This window comes from Grus americana, chromosome 15 (assembly GCF_028858705.1).
Source record: "Grus americana isolate bGruAme1 chromosome 15, bGruAme1.mat, whole genome shotgun sequence".
Classification (NCBI taxonomy): domain Eukaryota; kingdom Metazoa; phylum Chordata; class Aves; order Gruiformes; family Gruidae; genus Grus; species Grus americana.
This window is the reverse complement of record NC_072866.1, coordinates 4,422,182-4,442,779: the sequence shown is the minus strand read 5'-3', so window position 1 is coordinate 4,442,779 and position 20,598 is coordinate 4,422,182. Positions and strand designations below refer to the sequence as shown.

The following is a 20,598-nucleotide window of genomic DNA, read 5'->3' as shown; positions in this document are numbered from 1 at the left end:
AGTCCAGCAAAGGGCCAGAAAGACAATTAAGGGAATGGAGCATCTGATGTACAAGGAGAGGCTGAGACAATTGAGACTGTTTAGCCACAAAAAGAGAAGGCTCAGGGTGATCTTACAAATTTGTATAAATACCTGATGGGAGACAGTAAAGAAGCTGGAGCCAGACACTTGTCAGTGCTGTCCAGGAAAATCAGAAGAGGCAATGGGCACAGACTGACAAACAGGACATCCTAGTTGAATGTAAGAAGATCTTTTCTACTGGTAGGAGGACCTATCAAACATTGGTTGTGGAATCTCTCTTTTTGGAGATACCCAAAACCTGTTCCCTATGTACATGCTACCTAATGTAGATGATCCTGGTCTGTGCTGAGGGGGTGGATTCAACTATCTCCAGAGGTCCCTTCCAACCTCCACCATTCTGTGATCCCATAATATTAAAACTCTGAATCTTCTACTGAGTGTTGGAATAACCGGCCACTTACCTTTTATAAATTACCAAACACATATCAAATTATCCAAGCCTCTGTGTTATACTGCTTTTAAATCTTTAAGAATTCAGTTACAGCTACTCCTGATAGTCAGAACCTGCACCTGCCTATGTTGTTATAACTTACTTAAAATATGTATGAAAGCATCAAGAAAAATTAAAAGGAAAAAGTGTATTGAGATTACGTGGCAAGGTTTTGGTAGTGAAGTCTGTCAAGCACTGAAGTGCAAAAAGGTGAAATGCAAAAAAATTTCGACCAGCTATAATAAGGAGAAGAACAAGCAATGAAGAAAGAAAGAATAAACTCAAATGTAATACTAGCAAGCTAAAATATTTCAGTGATGACACACTTGGAATTTCAAACCCAAATGATAAAGACTTTATTCTAGGATAAGGCATCTGAAGATTTAACTCTGAAAGAACTATAAAGATCTACGCATACAGATCTCTTACGACAGAAAAACCTTAAATTGCACAGTGCCAATTCTATCATCCTGTCAAAATCTTTATAATTTATTAAAAATTTTAAAACACCACTGCTTCTAAAATGTAAATTATATTGATGATTGCATCCTGTTAGTTCTTGTCCTCAGCAATGATTACTGAACCTAAAAAAAATGGTCCTGAAGTTTTTAAATACGAACTCAGAAAGCAATAATCCTCTTTTGTCCAGACCAACTCTAACCACAACTTTGCTCTTACTCATAATTCCTCATGCTATGACACTGATATCTTTTTAACGGCTTTAGTATGTACTGAATGCATGAAAGACATAGGATACTGAAACTTAGAGTGAGGGAAAAAAAATCCTTCAGTTCCAAGACAGATGATAGCTTCTGAAGTCTTTTCAACTTCCTCCTACCTACTGTGTTTCATTTCAGAATCCAACACTATCGTATATGAAGAAGGCTTGCTCTGTCAATGGGGTAGCATATTGAGCGAGTGTTCATCAAAAACCTTTATTGTCTGCCTTAAATTGGGTCTTTGCAACCATATTTGACAGCTGAATCATAAAAACAATCTTCTGTGAGCTTTTTTAAGCTTCAGAAAGTAAAATTTTAACTCAACAGTTCACCTCAAATTGTCTGTGTCTTTGATCAATATGTATTTAAAGTTTTCCCTGAATTAATTAGCACTTTTATTTCATATTTACTACTGTTGTATTTTCACGTCTAAAAAAAAAGAATTTTGACTGTTCATAAATCTCTGTTTCCCACAGATGTTTCCACAGAACATACAGCCTTGAAAACAGAGGAAGTAAAAATTATCCAAACTCATAGTGTTTATCCTCCCACCCAATCCATACACACGCAGCCATTTGAATATGATAATACACCTTTTATACACATACAGCTAGCTCGTAGCTAACCATAAAAGACTGACTAGCCGTTACTAGTTACCGTATACAGTTTCCAGTGGCCCCATCATCACTGGAGGCCACTCAAATTATTGCAAGTGCTTTTTCTAATAGTTTAGAATGGTTAGGCCTACTAAGAAAAGTCTGACTACTGACAACATGGACAGAAATTATTCCTACAGTTTAAAAAGAACCAATCAAACAATATTTGGATGCATATATAGATTATTATCCAGGTATAACAAAATGATATGAATAATCACATAATTTGGTTTAAATTGCAAAAATTAGATTTGCCAAACATTACTTCTTTGAACCTGCTACAAGGAATGTCATTGCAAAGAGAACACATTGAGAATTTGTTTGATTTACAGAGGAGATCTGACTTCTGAAAAGTTAGAGAAATTATTGAAGTTTCACTATTGAAAATACTAAAATAAACAAACACTAAGAAATATGAAAGGCAAACATTTATTTTCATAATCCTATTACGTGTTGCTCTGGTTTTACTTTGCTCTGTATTCTTCTGCCTCCTTCCCTGGTCTCCCCCCCTTTTTCTGTTCCATCCTGCCCAAATGCAAACAGATACACATTTGTATACATATACATGTGTGTACAGAAATGCCTGTGTCCTTTCTAAACTTGTTACTAATCTGCCTGATGCAAGTTAGCCAAGAACACTGCTATGAAGAGAGGTACAGGGAAGAGCGGGAAACATGCTCTATACACACCCCAAAATAATCACGCTTGCCCAGCTTTTCTTCCTCTTTGGATGACAGGCAGAAGGCACAGATGCCAAGCTGCGGAAGTCATTTTCCAGTGATGGCATCTGGCTCTTTGGCACACTCCACTGACATTTGTGTTGGCTTCTTTGCCATTGCCTCTGGGTTTGTTAATGGGTTAAGTTGATGATAGGATGTTGTCTGCTCCTGGATGCCATGTTTCTTTTAAGTGACCTTTGATTCTATTCAATTTCTGTAAGAATAAAGCTGCTCATCATCCTCCTGAAATCTTTGTACTTTAGCTGACATATGTAATGATGTAATTTAGAATAGTCCTGTTGTGCTAATGGACAATTTGGATAAGACAAACCACTTCTTTGTATATTTTACACTTAGAAAATTATGTCTGCCAAAACTTACTAATACAAATAATTTATTCAAGGACACTGTTTCCTTTTGTGATCTTGAAAAAAAGAACTAAAACTCTGAAAGTACCGTTACAATGACAAAAAGCAAGCATTTTCACAATTTTATTATATTTCATTATAATCCCTTGTGTCCAAAAAAATGATAGTATCCCTCTCTATATATTGCAGGAAATGTTGATAGAACATTTATATTTTAAAGTAACAAGTCAATGAACTGCTTTAACACATCAGAAGAGCTAATTCCAATGGGCTTATCTCAAAACAACATGGTTTCTAGTTTAGAAATATCAGTTTATATGACAGTAATTACTAAAATAGATGGGCACGGAGCCAAAAAGTAGCATCACATCGACAATGGGCTGAATGCAACTGGGAGCTGTGGAGCAGAAAGGAGCTATGCCAGATTGCACAGCAAATGGTCACCAATAAGATTCTCAGCTGCCACACAATCTCAGACACATCTAAAAAATTATGCATTCCCCATTGATTTCATGCTAAAATGGTAAAGAAAAAAAAACCTCTGTCTGAACTTGAACACAGTACGTGCTGACAAGTTCTTCCCTCTGAGTACTCACGATTTTCCTTCTTGCACTTCCTCGTTCCTATCTACCATTCATAAGACTGGCTTCACATTTTAGATCAATATTGTCAGATGTTACATTAGTGGCCGTGAAAACAACAGTAGAGGTCTGCAGACAGAATTAACCAATAGATTCAAAATACTCCTAAAACTTAGACAGAAAAAAAAAAACCCAAACCCCTAAACATCATATTTGATCCTTGAGGTCCCTTCCAACCTGGTATTCTATGATTCTATGATATTATTTCTTCCCTTCAGGAAATCCATTTTGAAATACTAGCAAAATATTGATAAGCAGCACTTTGCTAAAATAAACAGAAATAAAAACCCAGACTAAAAAGATACACAATCTCTAAAGTGACTAGAAAAATGCAAAGCAAAACCAAGAGTCCTTAACAGTATTATGTTCCCATCTGAGAGATTTTTGGGGTTTTTTCCCAAAATGTAGTTCACACAAAACTTTCATTTAAATCTTTCTGCTGACTAGTCAACCACTATACATTTTAGAAAATGCATTTTTCTAATTGTTATTGGAATTGGCCATCATTACACAGAATACTAACAAGCTAGCTGAGTAGATTAAGATCAATATTCATACGAATTATTCTCTTACAGTAATTGATAGCTTTCAATCGTTAAGACTAGTACAGTCACAATAAAGCAGTATCTTCAGTCCAATCGGATATCTAATGTTATTTAGATTATGAACAACTTTTAATAAAGAAATCTTTTGGGTATAAAAGGGTTGGCATTTCCTTCTGAGTCTCTCAACAGGACATTCAGGCGGGTAGCCCTGCAATTAATCTTAGCAGTTCATTCATTTTCCAAACATACTTGCCTATTGAGTCCTACAGAAAGTGCTCATTCATTCACTTGGTTACACTAATTATACATAGGAGATAAAGCCAAGGAAATCTGCAAGACACCAGAGACTCCATTAGTTTTCTATGTAAATTCCAAATTTGTTTCATGTAAACAGAATAAGGCATATTATTGACACTGGTAGGTTCCTGTCCAAACAGTCTCCTGATTACGTGTGCAAGTTAGGTTGAGATCACATCACCTTTGCGATTGTTACAGCAATTCTTACAGATCCTATACAAACCTCACCATGAGACTTCAGATGTTTTATCTGCCTTTCAGAATTTCGAAGGCCAGGAAGAAGCTGTACAACAGCATAAACTTCCATCAGACTTTTCCAGGCTAAGTAATTAGGCCTAGTATTTATACATGCTAAACTACATTCGGTTACCTTGGATTAACAACACTGGAAATAAATGAAGGTATGAAAAGGTTAGTGTAGGGCAAACAAAAACTGGGGTGGGGGACACAAGGCAAAGGGAGAAGAGCAAATTATTTACAGTGCAGAATAATTTTGATTTACCTGGACTTCTTTACATTGACCTCTGACTGCAACTATATTTCCTCTTGCTTTTTTCCTTCACAACACCTAAAAAGTAGCCCAGAGATGAACTAAATAATTATTGTGCACACTTCACTTTTGTTCCACTTCCAACAAAACAATACCTCTCCAGAGTCCAGATTTTTCCTGAAGAGTGATCTAAAACTCTTACAACTTAGCAAACATGTATGATGTATTATACATTTTGCCCAAATTCAAAATCTCTCCCACATGTGCCAAAACACTCCATGCATGAGACACAGTATTCATACCACACAAATTGAAAGCAAGCTTCTTAAAGGTAGGACAATATAGGTGTGAGGTGAAAAGCTGTAGGTGTGAACAGGAAAATCGTATTTTCACTGGAACCACAGCATGCAGACAAATATTCCATTTTTTGTGTGCATGTGAACTTGGTACTCTTTCACAGAACATAAATTTTGTCAATTTAAAAAATGTCAAATTGACAATTAATTTGGACATGGATTTGGACAGTAATTTGCATATATGTGCGTATATATATGTGTATGAAAAAAACGCTTTACATCAATAGCTTTCTGGAAAGGGAAATAGAGAAGATCAGGTTTGCTGCCTTTAGTCAGTTAAAAGAAATTAAAATAAAATAACACTAAAATGCAAGAATTAATCTTCTGTTGACAACATAAAGCTCATCAATACAGTAAACAGACCATTAGCTTAAAAAGGAAACAAAAATGCACATATACAAAGAAAAATATATATGTGTGTGTATATATAATTCTGCAAATTCGCAATTAAGTCTGATTAAGTTTAGGGGAAAAGAAAGTTACATTTTCTCTAATACTACCAATTCAGTCAAAAGAAGTACTTAAAAGGAGAACGAAACTGAGTATTTCAAACAACTGAAAATAAAAGTGGTAAAAACCAGCTTTTGAACCTCTGGCTCTTAAAGGAGCTAGGTGCACTCAGAGTAAGACGGGAGACATCCATCATACTGGAAGATGAAATTCTTACCTGAAGAAAAATTTGTGCTCAATAATTTATCAATGATGATAATATCTCACTCAGTATTGAGGACCTGATCATTTCAAAGCAAAAGAAGCTGTCAAAATGTCTCCTCTGTTATGAAATTACTCCAGTCTCCACCACCTCTTGAAAAAAGAGATCAGTGCGTCTAAAACTAGATGGTACTATTTTATTAGACCAACTCTTTCTTACATAAGCTGACCTGTCATCAGTACAAGTGCAACAAACTCACTGCAACTGCTAGCAGGTGAGCTCATAACATTGTCTTTCTCCGTCATCAGCACGGTTTTGGGGCGTAGTGCATGACAATCATGTTCTGTGTAAAACGATGTGCTTGAAACAGACAAGTCTCTCTTCCAATCCCTTGCTTTCTCCTAAGAAGAAAGCATGTCAGATGAGATAAAAGGCCACCAGTGCACCTGCACTCTTACAACTGAAACCCAATAACTTCCATCCCTTTGCAGGGGGAGATGCAGCAGGGTTGGTGATGTCATACCACCACATGAAGAACGTAATGCTGTCCTGTTCCAGTTGATCGTTATTTAGTTAAATCGAAGACTTTCTTTAATGACAGCAATATTCTTTTTTTCTAAAAGATTGTTTCAACTTTGGACCATCAACCTTGACGATGTTCTTTAATGTTTGAAAACAATAAATGCAAAACTGTCAAACATCGTGCATTATGCAGATCCTGGGGTCCCCATTAAAGATTAAATATGCAAGAACTGGCAATAGACAGCTGCACTACAAAGTACAACAGGCTCGAAAATTCCAATTTAAGTGTAGACTGTGTGAGCTCTTACTGATTCCATGTGTCAAGGAAACAGTTTCTAATAGAGAACATTTCTGATAAGAAAATGAAAAGTAATGTATTGTATTATATAATATAAAAAACACAGTCACTGAATATACAGAGAAGTGCAGTTTCTCTTCCTGAAGTATACTTAGTGGGACTTACTCCATGAGAATATATAAGTAAGAATGAGCCATTTTGAAAACCATTTCATAGCAAAACGAGAGTAATATCAGTTACTATCAACTAGCTGGTCGATAGTTACTATAAGCCATAGCTTCACACTTAACTCAAGAAAATCCTTAAAAATATCAAAACTCCTTAATGGAAACAGACCCAAAGCAAGAGTAGCCAGAATTCAAACACAGGCAGTTGTCACTACCAAAAATAAAGGTAAGCAAAGGGGTTCTGCTAGAGCTGTTTTGTTATGGTGTGGTAGCAGGGGCAGGGGGGAAAGACAAAAAACACAGAGAACCTGCAAGAGAAATGAGACAAGGAAATGCCAAAAAGAAAAGTCCATTTTAGAAATTTTATCCCTGGGAAAAGGTAAAGAGAGGGCTGACGGTTACCTAGAAGGAGCTACTGTCTGTGAACAGAGAAATTATCCTTTGATAATTTTTGATTCCTCTTGTTTTCATCAAAATATGACTTTATACCTTTTTTATTAATAAACAGGAAAAAGCCAAAGAAGCAAATGTCTCTATTTTCAATTTATCTCCTAATGAAAGAAAAACGCAACACCTTGAGAAATTTCGAATGACCATTTAAGATAAAAAGAATATCAGCAAGATTATTAAAAAATAAACAACTTTGTTTATTCATCTGAGATGAAGCATTAGAGAAGTCAACGCAGATAGGGTATGTCACCTTATAGAAAGACAATCACTCTTCTTTTAAAAGGAGGAATGTTTGAAGTATCTAGCCTTTTAAATGGAATGAAGAAAATGTATTTGATTTATAGGCACTTGGTGCAGTTCAAGGCATTCTATGACAGCAGAATCTACTTGTGGCACCTTATCCCTACAATGCATCTATCTTTCTTGATTTCCATTCTCAGTATCTATCTATATTGTAGACTTCTGTAATTCCCCATTTTTTTTCTTCTTTATGTTCTCTCTTTTTGTTCCATTGACCTTTTTCAATTCTGAAATTCTTTCAATGCCACATTTGTCTCTTCTTGCCTTTAGACTTGGTTAGTTACATCAATGGATCCTATATCCTACAATCCCACAGACAACTGTGAATCAAGCAAGCATGTCCTCTAAATATGTCAGCATTTGTAAATGTTTCTCTATGAACTAAGATGCGAAATATCATGTGACAATTCCTACGTGTTTTTCCTCACTTCAGAACCACAAATGGTAGCACTGGATTCTTTAGCGCATAGCTCCAATTGCATTGTGAAGCATGAACTTATCTAAAATAAAAACAAGTAATATAATTATCCACAATAAAGCTACAAGAAATGGCTTTATCAGCAACTTGACCTTTGGATTCTGATGCTTACAAATGAAGGAATGATAACTCAGCTATCTTCTGTACCCACAGAGCTGTTGAAGGTATACTTCAGAAACAATATGTAAGCAATTTTAAAAAGTTTTAGAACTTAATTTTTAGTGCATTTCATAAGTAGTTAAGATCGTGCAGCAAACCCAGATATCCTGTCATTCAACATGGAATGCAGAGCTTTATAAGGTCAATGTATGTCTCCTAAGACAGCTGAAAAGAGGGGAAGGAGGAAATGAAACAGATCGGTGTTAAGAACAACGTTAAAGAAACAGCGTCTGTTTGTATCATTCATCTTTTCTTCACAAAAATAATTGTTATATGTTAACAGTGTGACAGTCCCAATTGTAAAGAAAATCATCATGAAAATACATACACGAAAGATTTGATTGTTTTGGTTGGTTGTTTGCTTTTAATTGAAACCAGTCACTTGGCTTTCTCTCTTAATTCTGAAGTCCTCTTTGGTCTGCTCTCTCCTGTTCTCTATGAACTTGGATGAATGGTATGGAACTGATTACGTTTACTAACTCTTAGTAATGATATTAATACGCATCACTTTCTACCTTGCTAATTACAACATGTGTAAAAACACACATGCTATTTTATTAAAAGATTAATAAATACTATTCTACTGAAAGCCATCGCTATTCTGGTTTTGCCCAAAAGCCTCCATCACACCAAGAAAACCAGAAACAAGGCAATTATTTGAATGTTACCCTTGTAAGAAGGCAATAATCTAAATGGAATATCCACTGTTTAATATATAAAAAGTTATTAAAATGTAATTAAAATTAAAATATTTAAATGTACTCACTGAGTATTTATAACACAGTTCATAAATGTAATGCATGCAAATGACTAGCTTTTTATTTATTTATAAATAAATACGTTAGCATACACCAATGTCATCTGAAAATAGATTAAAACAACATAAATTAATCTTGGTATAATAATATTATCCATTGGCTCAACACAACTTTTAATTCACAGTACTAACAAAAGGCACTGGAAATAATCTATATATTACTCACCTGTAAACAAGCATACTTAAATGAAGTGCATTATGTTTTCATCTACTTGATTAAACACTCCATACATACCTAAATAATAATATTTATGCACTCATGTGAACAGTAGGATAAAATGTTTACATTTCTAGACATTTTATGTCTTTGAAATGGGTTTATGTGACACCTAAAATTAAGGATCTTAAAATGAGTAATACTGCAGTACTTTGGAGCACTTGCAATATGATCATAACATTAGACCGGGTGACCTCGGTGGAATAAAGTCTATCAACAAACAAGTGTTTTACTGAATTGTATTTCATTTAATAATACCTGTAAATGTGACTCCAGTAAAGCTCCAATATCTTGCACGCAACCAGAAATGCAAAGAGACATTTTCAAAAGCCAGGGCAAATGCTATGGATGACTTTCCCCGGTTTTCACCGGGCACTGCCATTAGAGTGCTTTAGCTTCCATTAAGTTGTCACTTCCCTGTGCTGCCAGCTTTTCAAGGAGGAGAATTCATTCTGACAGAACCATGGCCTGTCACATACACTAACAGTTCAGTAGAAATGAACAGGAAAACCCTCAAAGCTGATGGATTTATTACTGATTGGAGCTGGCATATATATTGCTTATATGTACAAAGCTAGGTAATTAATAAGCTCTAACCTGTCCACCCTAAGTACCTCATATTTATTTGTGGAAACTTAATTCATGGCATACAAATGTAAAGTACACAAAGATGTTCTTTCATTGGATTTTGAATTTTACAATTGTTTAATTAGCCCTTATTGATTATGACACTATTGTAACAACATCATCTAGTTCATATGTATTAAAAATACCTAAGAATTGCCATATTGCCTGAGAGAAAAGGCTCATCTAGTTCAGAATTGTAGTACCAAACAGGGAATGAACATAAGAAATGTTATGTGGAGCACAGCACTTGTCCTCAAAATATAATCCGGCAGTCCGTGGCTTCTGAGCCTCCTGAGTTAGAACTTGTATACAGATCCCTGCATACGCCAGCCACTACTTGATCCATCCTGTTTGAGCCCAAATAAATTGCAGGTTTTGCAATTATGGTCTATGTGGGGAAAAAAGTACTTTGCTTTGCTAATATTGAACTTGTTGACTGACAAGTATCACTGAGTACTAATTCTTGTACTGTGAAAACATTCCATCTTCTTTGAAGCACTGCTGATTGTATAGGCCTCTCTTTTCACTTAGCTGTCATTATTCCAAAGTCAAGAATCCTAATCTATTTAAGCTTTCATCCAAGAGAAGCTGTTTTATCTTCTTGTTATTCTTGTCACCTTCTGTCTCAGTACCTTCTCTGTTTCTACCTACTGGACATTTGGGTGGCCAGAAATATACTTGCTATACACAAGATGTGAATGCATGAAGGATTTCAGCATTAAAGATCTCCACATCATTCCAGTTTTCTATCACAGAAATGATGATCATGAGGCTTTAACACGCTCATTGTACTTTAAGCTTTAGTGACAACAGTTAATGAGTTATCAATTATATTTTATCCTTGGCCAGTTTCAGCAAAGGAACTTTGTACAACTTGAAGACAAACAAATTAACTTAAGTAATATTCTGTCTCTTTACAAATATGGAAAAATGAAGCATTAAAGACAGCAAATGGTTTTCTGAAGCAGAAGTCAAAGATACAATTATACATAGAATTCACAAAAAAATAAGCCAATGAAGTATTTTCCTCTTATAAACCCTTAGAAGGCTACTACACCCATGCTCATCTGCCCTGTGGAAACTCAGTGGTTGCCACTGTGGTTTATAGACCTTCTCAAAGTTATTCTACTGGGCTGCAGAAGAAGGCAGTAGGTCCACTGAAAGACTGGCAGAAAGGAAGAAAGAGAGGAATCAGCATATTCAGACACTTGGGAAAGAAGAGACACTGGTATGCTAGTGGTAGCAACAGCCAGAGTGGAGACAGGGCTACAGCCAGCTGGCTGAGAAGAAAGGATGACAGCCATCAGATTAACTGAGAACAGCCAGGAAGTCTTGAACACCACCACAACAGAGACTTGGCCCATCGCTAAGGACAGAACAGAGTCCATTAAATGCTTTGAAGGACATAAGCAGGACAATTGTTAAAGGGAAGAAATATAAAGTAACTAAAATTTAGAGGGCAAAGGACAAGACATTTTACTAATTCATGGCAGGCTAAGATAAAATCTAGGTTAGAAAAAGGTTAGACAATATAAAGGTATGTAAGGAGAATACACATGATTGACTAGAGGTAGGTGTGTGAGAGGCTAAAGATGAAAACAAAGAGATGCAGAGCTGAAGTAGTAAAAAAATGGAAAATGAAAAAAATGATTGTAAGTTTGAAATAAAACTGACTACTTAATGAGGAAATTAAATATAAATAAAAATTACTGAAAGAAAAACAAATATTCAGTAAATGCATCTTCCTTGCTAGACAAATGATTAGGTAGCAGAAATTCAGTCTTCCAGCAGCTGAAGACTCAAGATTTAGTGACAACTCTTCATGTGGAGGGGAGTAATATTTTTTTTCATTACCATTCTTATTTTCTAAACAAATAAATTTTGGAAGTTATTTTTGAGTCTTACAATACTCTGACATTGAGTATGTCTTTCAATCTTCCTTTTGGAAACAGAAATTAACTAACTTCTATGTAAGCAATACATGTTTCTTAATATACAGTAGAAGGACATCCCCACAATCAAAATAAATTGTCTCCAGTTGTGTTTGCATATCAATAGTCTTAGATGTACAGTTATTGGATGCTTCTGGTATCACCTTTAGTGTACCAAGTGAAGGGACGTGTAATTCTCTGTTGTGGAGATTACTCTAACAGCAGACATTTACGTAAGATGCCGAGGCGCAGATGCCTATACATCACCAATCTTAGTGAGCTGCTTGTATACAACACAAAATGATAAGTTGTATCTGACCTAATACAATACTTGGACTAAAATAAAATTGTACAAATTGATTATTGTCAAAATTCACATTATTTAGAATAGACAGAAAGTGAAGGAGATACTATGCTTAAAACAAGACAGATTAAGTTAGCTAGTGGCACTAAACAGTCAAAATTACATTTCTGTTATTACATATACACACTGACCCATTATTAACTAAATGATGCAGGCTCTGCATCAGGCCTTCTGACTTCCAATGTCCATTAATTTTTTCCCCAATAAACACCCATTACAGATTTGGATTTTTGTATCGTTTGAAAACTTTCAATCTTACTAACAAGTTTTTTAGCACAATTCTGTTTAATGAAAATATTTTTTGGAAAGAGGTTGAACTTGAACTGCTCTGAATTTTCTACACATATGTCTCAAGATAAGCAGAATGCTTCACATAAATCACAGAGAAACTTCACCTGTTTACTTCCCCGTTATTGTTAATATTAGGACTTCTGGGACAGTTGGAAAAAATCAAGGTTGAGTGATGTCTTATGTTGCCAGATGGCTGGGCTATTGAGAACCACCATCAGAGAACAATTAGGCAAGTTTTCATTACAAGTAAATACTAAGTACCGAAATATTCAGTTTAAAAAATGAATTCTGGCAAACTTGTCAAGTAGCAAGCAGTAAACTGGAGTTTTTTTCATTGCTGTTCTAAAGTGCTTGTTATATTCTTTAACATGTCTAACAGCTGCACTGAAAATAAAATTTATTTATTAACAAGCACTATTTCCATTCTTTGACAGGCTCCCCATCCCGTGTATGCCCACTCCCCCCAAAAAAATCCACAAAAAACAACCAACTTTTAACTAAGCTCATCAATTATTCTTAACACTCTAAATAGTTGGCAGTGTTTACACAACATCCTTTCAGAGTTATTCAGCTCGATCTTGCAGCTCATTAAAAGGATCTCTATTTATTTGCTGTGTGTTACAGTTCTTAACTTTGGCACAACATGCAAAAAGGAAGCCAATTTTACTTTTCCCTGTGGTGTTAATTGGTAGAGCATGCTGCCTGCCTCTTCATTAATTATGTCAATGCGTATGAAACTTTCATTTTCATGGCGGTGTATTAACAAAGCTTTGCAATGAGGCTGACAAAAAGCCAGCAAACTCCAGTTTATAAAAAGTGGATAATGAAGGCTAGCAATGGTCAGAGTTATAATATTTATTTTAAAAAGCAGCTTTTTTCCTCCTTATCCCTTTCAGATACCGTCTAAAGCAAGCGCTTACTGAAATAAACAAGATCAACTTTGCTGCTGAAGGTAAATAAATCTCCATATAATACACAGATAATGGATCTGGAAACACTATAACTTCACAGCACACAAAGAATGAGAGAAAGACCTCTAGTCCACCTGAAATGGTTTTGCTCCCAAGTCCATTTTCGGGTAATTTGCTGATCTCATCCCAACAAGTGTACAGAAATCACTCACTGCTCGATAGCTCACTAAATACTATTTTTTTGTCTAAAGACAAAACTACCACTAACACAACAAAACCAGACACTGTCCACGTGAAATTCTTCTGCATGCCTTCAGCCTGTTTTTGTTTACTCGCTACAAGGGTTGGTAAAAGAGGGACACCTAGCTTGTCTCCCTCCTTTTTTTACTTCCTAAAAAAAAAAAAATCTGAGATCTCAGACACAGCACAAAGAATTTAACTACGCTGTGGAGACTGCCTGGAGAAGGAGACTTAAGTAACAAATAAGGTATATTATAATCCACTTTTTTCTGGAAATTCTGAAATGCTAAGCACAATTCCCTGATGTAAAGCATTACAAACTATAAATGAAATATATCAAGATATTCCCATCTTATATTCTTGGAATTACATCATATAGTCTTGGAAATCACAACTAGAGAAGCTTTCAAGTTGCTGCCGAGGCTGTAAGTGCTACATACAAACATCACAGACGCAGGTGCTTGTTTCTCACCCCAGATCTCTCTGAGAAAAAGATTCACATTGCTAATACCTGTATTTGAAGTATTAAAAAACAAACAAACAAAAAACCCCCAATAAAACCCCCACAAACAACTGAATTTACATTCCAATCTATGATCTAGCCCCTTTCCTTCTATATTTCTCTCCCCATAAATTATTTGGGATATCCTTAAACTAGTTCTTTGCAGTGAGACCAAGTAATAAAAAATAGAAAAATATACTGAAAAACAATTCCTACAGCAGGCTTAAAACCTAAAACAACAACAACAGAAAATTATCTGTACATTGAAAGCATTCATCCTTCAATGATTCTAGCCGGGGCAGTAACAAGGATAGGGTGAGAGGGACATTCACTCTAGGGGAGCATACACCTTATGGCAAGTTCACAAAACTGTAACAAATATGCCTATTCCCTGTCAAATGCTCTTGCCACCAATGAAAGAAAGCTAACTGCTTGTCAGAAGACCTACCATCAGTGAGACAGGTGTGGAAGAACTGCAGGTACCAAATTGTCTTGCCTGTTAACTCTGAATCCAGACATCCTGTTGAGCCTTAGAACATCCCTCTTTTGCCAGTTTTGTTTCTACTTTCCTCTTCTACTTTCCCAATATCTATTATATTAGTATGTTATTTCTCTTAGGCTAGAAGTTTACTACTGCACAGACTGCATCTTCCTGTGCATCAGTTGGGCCAACAGAACACTCACAAACCACAATATATTCATACTTTTAATAAATAAATTTCTTTATGTACCTCCTTCCATACTCAAGTCTCCTCAGAAATGCTATGAAACCTGAAACAAAAATGTTTGCTTGTATGAATGAAATACTGTAGAACTAACTAGCAGAACTAACAGATTAAGTCTTCTTGTACTTATGTACTTGTACTCACTCTCCATTTTCTCCTTCTTTACATATTTGCCCTCTCCATCTTTCCTTCTTGTAACGGCACTCCCCTAGCATCACTAACTCCTTACTGCCATTGTCTTCTCACTCAGTTTCCCTTAATCTTTTGCTCCCCTTTCTCCTCTTCCATCAAGTTTTAACTGACTTCTCCCATTCTCAGGCTTCAATTCTTTGTCAATCCTCTCAGGATCCTCTTTTTCTTCTCACCTGGACTCAAGGCACCATTCTTAGACTCCTGCTCAGTGCTCCATGTCTACTTATATCCCTCCCATTATTTGACAGATGCTTCACTGCTGGGCAGGTCTATGTTCTCCTCTGTTCCCAATAACCTTGTCTCTAGGCATTTCTTCTTCCCTTCCTGCCTGGCTGTTAAGTCCCCCTTCTTTGTAAGTTCCAAAGTCATTTATAAACACCATGTTTCTTTGCTCTTGCTGCCATAAAACCTATGCTGAAAATTTATGTTTATTCAACTCTTGTTATTTCTTGCTTCCAGTCAGTTTGGAAAAGCTATGACAAGGATGCAGCATGAAACATTTTCTGTATTATTACTCCTTATTTTCATCAGGAAGTGGTTTAGCAAAGACACACAGAAATTAAACTTGGATTATAAGAACACAATTGAACAGGCAAATCTACTATTCTATAACTGAAACAAGACTTAGGAATAGAAGAAATACTCTGGAAAAAATTGCACCCTAACTGCATTTCTTCTATAGAACTGCAGTAGCTGGTTGCAGCAATATCATTTTAGGAACAAGTTTTGAAAATATGTCTTAAAGTGAGGCACTTTCTCCTATTCCTCCCTTGAAGCAGCTGACACATCAAGAGTGTATATTACAGTGTTAGCTATTCCTCTTGAATTTCCTGCAGAGTTCTTATTTGTTATTTCTGTACAGAATACTGACTCTGAATTAAGAAACGGGGCTGTACAATTTCTTGGAAATTTGACTATGTTGATATTAATTAGAAACTGTAAAAAAATGCTACATGGAAGTTTTAGAAGAACTGCATACCTAATGGAAAGCATGTGTGAGGGAGAGAAAGGAAACTCTTTAAAAAATAGATTTATGGTCATTTTTGCCAGAATTCATCAAAACTGAAAGCTTACATACCAAAGGTAGCTGATGGATAATTTTTTCTCTGTCACACAGGTAAAATGTTCTTTGTCAGCAGCTACACTTCCCTGTCAGCTTTTATACTTCAGTGAAGAATGCTTTATGTTCAGCAGCTGGCACATAAGTTTTCTCATGCAGTTACTGCATTTCTACACTTTTCAATTCTACAGGGTTAGACTTTATTTCCTTATGTTCTATCCCAACTTAAACCAAACAAAAACGTCCAAAAAAAAAAAAACCCAAAAAGGAACTCAATACAGCTTACCTATTCCCACATACCATCAGCCTTATCAGTTTTTTTTCAAATGACATATAATTATGCTAAACGTCCACAACACCGTACTCCAGAGCTTGTAAGACCAAAAATGTTCCTTTGATTTCACATATAAAACAAAATATATTTCTGAACCAACTCTTGTTCAAAATAGAGCATATGCTTTGGGAAAAACAAAACCCCAAGATTCTCAGAAAGGCAGAAGTAACACTCCAGAAAGTTGCATCAATGCTTAATTTCTCTCAGTGCCAAAATAACGTAACCTTAATATGTCTAGTTTTGACTTCTGGCTATTGCCTGTTACTACACTTCTGCTGGTTCAACTAAAGAAACCTCTGTTATCACAGCTATGTTCTTGGTTAAATATGTAACAATTGAGAACAAATCACTACTTATCAACTCTGGCCAAGTCAATCTAATAGCTTTATTTTCTTTAAATCATATGATGTCTCTACATCTTTCACTACCAAATGCATTTCCCAACCTACTAGTCATTTGCATGGAGTTTCTCAAACTTTGCAATTTATAAACATTCTTCTTGAGCTTTCATGTATGGACACACTACCCAACAGTCTGAAGTTAAGCAGTCTGAATAAAACAACTCTAAGTCATCAGTTGTTCACACATTCAAGAATTGCATTAACCCTTCTGGACCACATTACATAGAACTCATATTCCAAGTCCGCACTGATGGGCTACATTCTTTTTTGCTACATATATGATGTTTAAATGATAATTTTTAAAACAAATTACTTGCTTGCAGCCAGTTTATCAAGTGGTTCAGTTTGTTATGACTCAGTCACTTCTCCAGTATTTCCCCTTCTCTGTTCTTTTTATCATCTAAAAACTTCAGTCTGTGATATTATGTTTGTATCTTGGTCAGTGACAAAAAAAATGTTGCACATACTAACACAGTCCCACGGTCCAACACTGGACTGTGGGCAGTAGGTACACAGACACTACACTTCTCAGTCCTAGAATAGAGTCGGAGTCAGTATTAGCTGTGATACTGTACAGACTGGAAAGAATTCAAAGTTAGTTCATATTTATCGTGTTAGCAAGCAGCGGGCTGGAATCAAAGTTAGCACAGAGCTGCAGATCTATCTAGTCACCAAGGCTGAGAGAAAGCAAAGCATCAGTATTACACATATAGTCATTCAGATTAACGTCATTCACGCACAACATGCCTAAGCAATGTTCCTTCCTACAGAGACATAAAAAAGTTTAAACATTGATATATATTCTGTTCAATACATGTGAAAGAAAAATGCCACATGGACATCAGCACTGTGAAAGGAATATTACTTCTAGTGCATTTGAATTATCGCACTAAGATTACACATTTTAATTTTGACAGATCATCTCTCTCTCCTCTTACATCCACTCCTGTCTTCCTTCCAAATGATGTGTTCAATGGCACATAACTGGGATGCATCTGGCACTGTCTGTTAAGCCCCTGCAGGTCTAAAAGCCTAGAGCAATACCCTGGATTTGGACATATGCGCACTAAGTCATGCCTATTTGTACTGTGCCATATCCCCTCCTCAACTATGATCATAAAATTTTATTTCCAACTTGGAGGGAAAGAGAACAAAGTGCTCTGGATGTTGGGAATGAGCCAACAGGAAGTGCTAAATGAATAAAGACCGTCTGCAAGTGTGCCCTAGGGACTAAACAGTTCACGTCTATGACACACTGCTTCCAAGTTGGGATTCTGATTCCAAGACCTCCTGTATCTTCTTGCTTCAACTGTTATTAATAAATTACTGTATTAAATAACCAGACCTCTAGATATTATTTTACCTTTTAGTTTCTAAATTGAAAGCAATGCATGTAATAAAGCAAATAATTGCTACTATATTTGGAAAGAAATCACTTGAAGTTATTTGATTCCAAAATGTGTTAGCAATAGACAAAATAAAACAAGGTTATCAAGCACAAGGAGAACACTTTCTCAAGAACACTTAAAAATCAGTGTGCTCACTGTGTGTGAGCTAGGTAAGCAAATAATAGAGAAATACAACTGATGTAGACAGACCATTTGGTTGCCCCTCTCACTTCCTCAATGCCTTTCTCTACCCCAGCTCCCAGGATGAGCTGTACCTACAATTTTTGTCTAAACTGTTTCTGTAAACTTTCAGCACTGGAGATTTCACCGCCTTTTTAAGCAACTTTGTTCAGCTTTCAACTGCTCTTCCATTAGAAAGTTTCTCCTGCTGCTGATCCTAAACTTACCTTGCAGCAAAGTAAGCCTACTGCACAGTGACTACAGAAAGTTGATTACTTTGCTATTTGCAGCTGCTTTTTATGTATGTGAGGACTATTATGTTAGAAAGAAATTCTTTCCTGTTAGAGTGGTGAGGCACTGGAACAGGTTGCCCAGAGAGGTTGTGGATGCCCCATCCCTGGAAGTGTTCAAGGCCAGGTTGGATGGGGCTTTGGGCAACGTGGTCTAGTGGAGGGTGTCCCTGCCTGCAGCAGGGGGGTTGGATCTAGATGGTCTTTGAGGTCCCTTCCAACCGAAACCATTCTGTGATTATCAAGTTCTTACTCAGGCTTCTCTTCCCCAGTTTCTCCCTGTAGGTCACATTTTCCAGAGTTCTGAAGCATCATGTTGCTCTCCTCAGTACATCCACTGATTAAGCCACTTCTTGAAGCACTGTTCCCAGAATATTGCCTTGCAGCTGAAGCTTTACAAACGCCAAATTTTTCAAGAGTAAGGTTTCACAGGCCTTACTGATGTTTATTCTGTTTTTATATAAAAAAGAATGGCAAGTGTATGCCTTTTTTTGCAATAGCATGAGATCTTTAATATGTTCAGTTTCTGATTTACTAGAAGCTAAAATCACTGTACTGCACATTACTTACATAGTCATTATGCATTTATATTTTCACAGCTGAATATTTTTAAGTGTAGACCTTTTAATCTGCCCTTTCTAAGCTTTCTAAAGGTATGCTTGCAGGTTCTTTCAGACTGACATTCTCAGAGAATTTTTAAAAGATATTCTGTATTGAGTCATTCATGTCAATAATGAAAATACTTAGTAGTAGTCCTAAAACAGCATTTTGTAAAATTGTTCCCAAAACATTCATCCACTTTCACAGAAGGCTATTTACAGCTATTCTTGGAGTATGGCTTTTTTTTTTTTTAAAACCATGTTTTATATCCATGTACAATAGACTTACCTAAGCTATATTTCTGAAGAAGGAACACCACACTTGCTTATTGGACCTTGCAAAGCAGAATCTTTCTACTGAAGTACCTCTACACTGACTCTTAAAGGCAGACCTAAGCTCGCTGTGCCACACTCCAAAAGAGATCCAAAACAGAAAGCAGACTAGCACAGTGCTATATTTGATCTAGTAAGTCCTCCTGTCAGAATGAAGAGAAGGTATTGCAAAAAACAGTTATACACATCTTTCACAGTCTACTTCAAAATTAGACTTGGAGGATGGGGGACTGTGCCTATCCCATTAAGCTCATTTTTACCCCAAAATAGTTGTTTAATGTTTTTCTCAATGAAGAGACAGTAATGAGCTAACTGCATTATCCCTTCTTAGCTGTCAATAGTAGGTATGTTTGGCCAAGTATATACCATGACATGGATTTAAAAAAAAAAAAATTAAAAAAAATCAACTGAAATGTATATCCTAAGTCAAAAAAGAAGGGCAAAGCTTTACCCTCACCAAGTCAGGTGAAAGAAAGGCTTGTGATTTGACAGAATGGCATCTACACTTCCAAAGAACTGAAGTAATCCTTTATTTAACGCCAGATGCATCAAAACTATATCCTCAGTAATTAGACACTAGTTTTATGAAGAAAGATTGAAACCACAAATAACTCCAAGAGAATGTATAGGCAAGCTGGTATGCAGCATGAGAACATAGCAGCACCAAGATGAACAACATAAGATGCAAGGAAGGTAAGAAAACAAAAACTACAGCACAATGCAACAAGAAAGTGTTCACACACAGCTGAATATAAGGAGGCTTCCATACCACCACAGAAGTTGACTGGCCAGCTTTCACATAGGACAGAGCAAATGATTTTGTATTCAGATAACAGTGAGGCAAGATTAGAAATAATCAAATCAGATG

The 20,598-nt window shown here is 36.1% G+C and overlaps 1 protein-coding gene across 29 annotated transcripts in view; it reads right to left on the bottom strand.

Annotated features, from left to right (window-relative positions):
- The window catches only part of RBFOX1 (RNA binding fox-1 homolog 1), a 907,584-nt gene that overhangs the window by 300,227 nt on the left and 586,759 nt on the right, over positions 1-20,598 (bottom strand). For 3 of the 29 annotated variants that reach the window (XM_054843148.1, XM_054843153.1, XM_054843155.1), the window contains one exon: positions 4,959-5,024. The exons of the other annotated variants lie outside the window; for them this stretch is intronic. The gene's annotated coding sequence lies outside the window, so the exon portion shown is untranslated. The remainder of the gene's footprint in view (positions 1-4,958; positions 5,025-20,598) is intronic. 29 annotated transcript variants of the gene reach the window in all.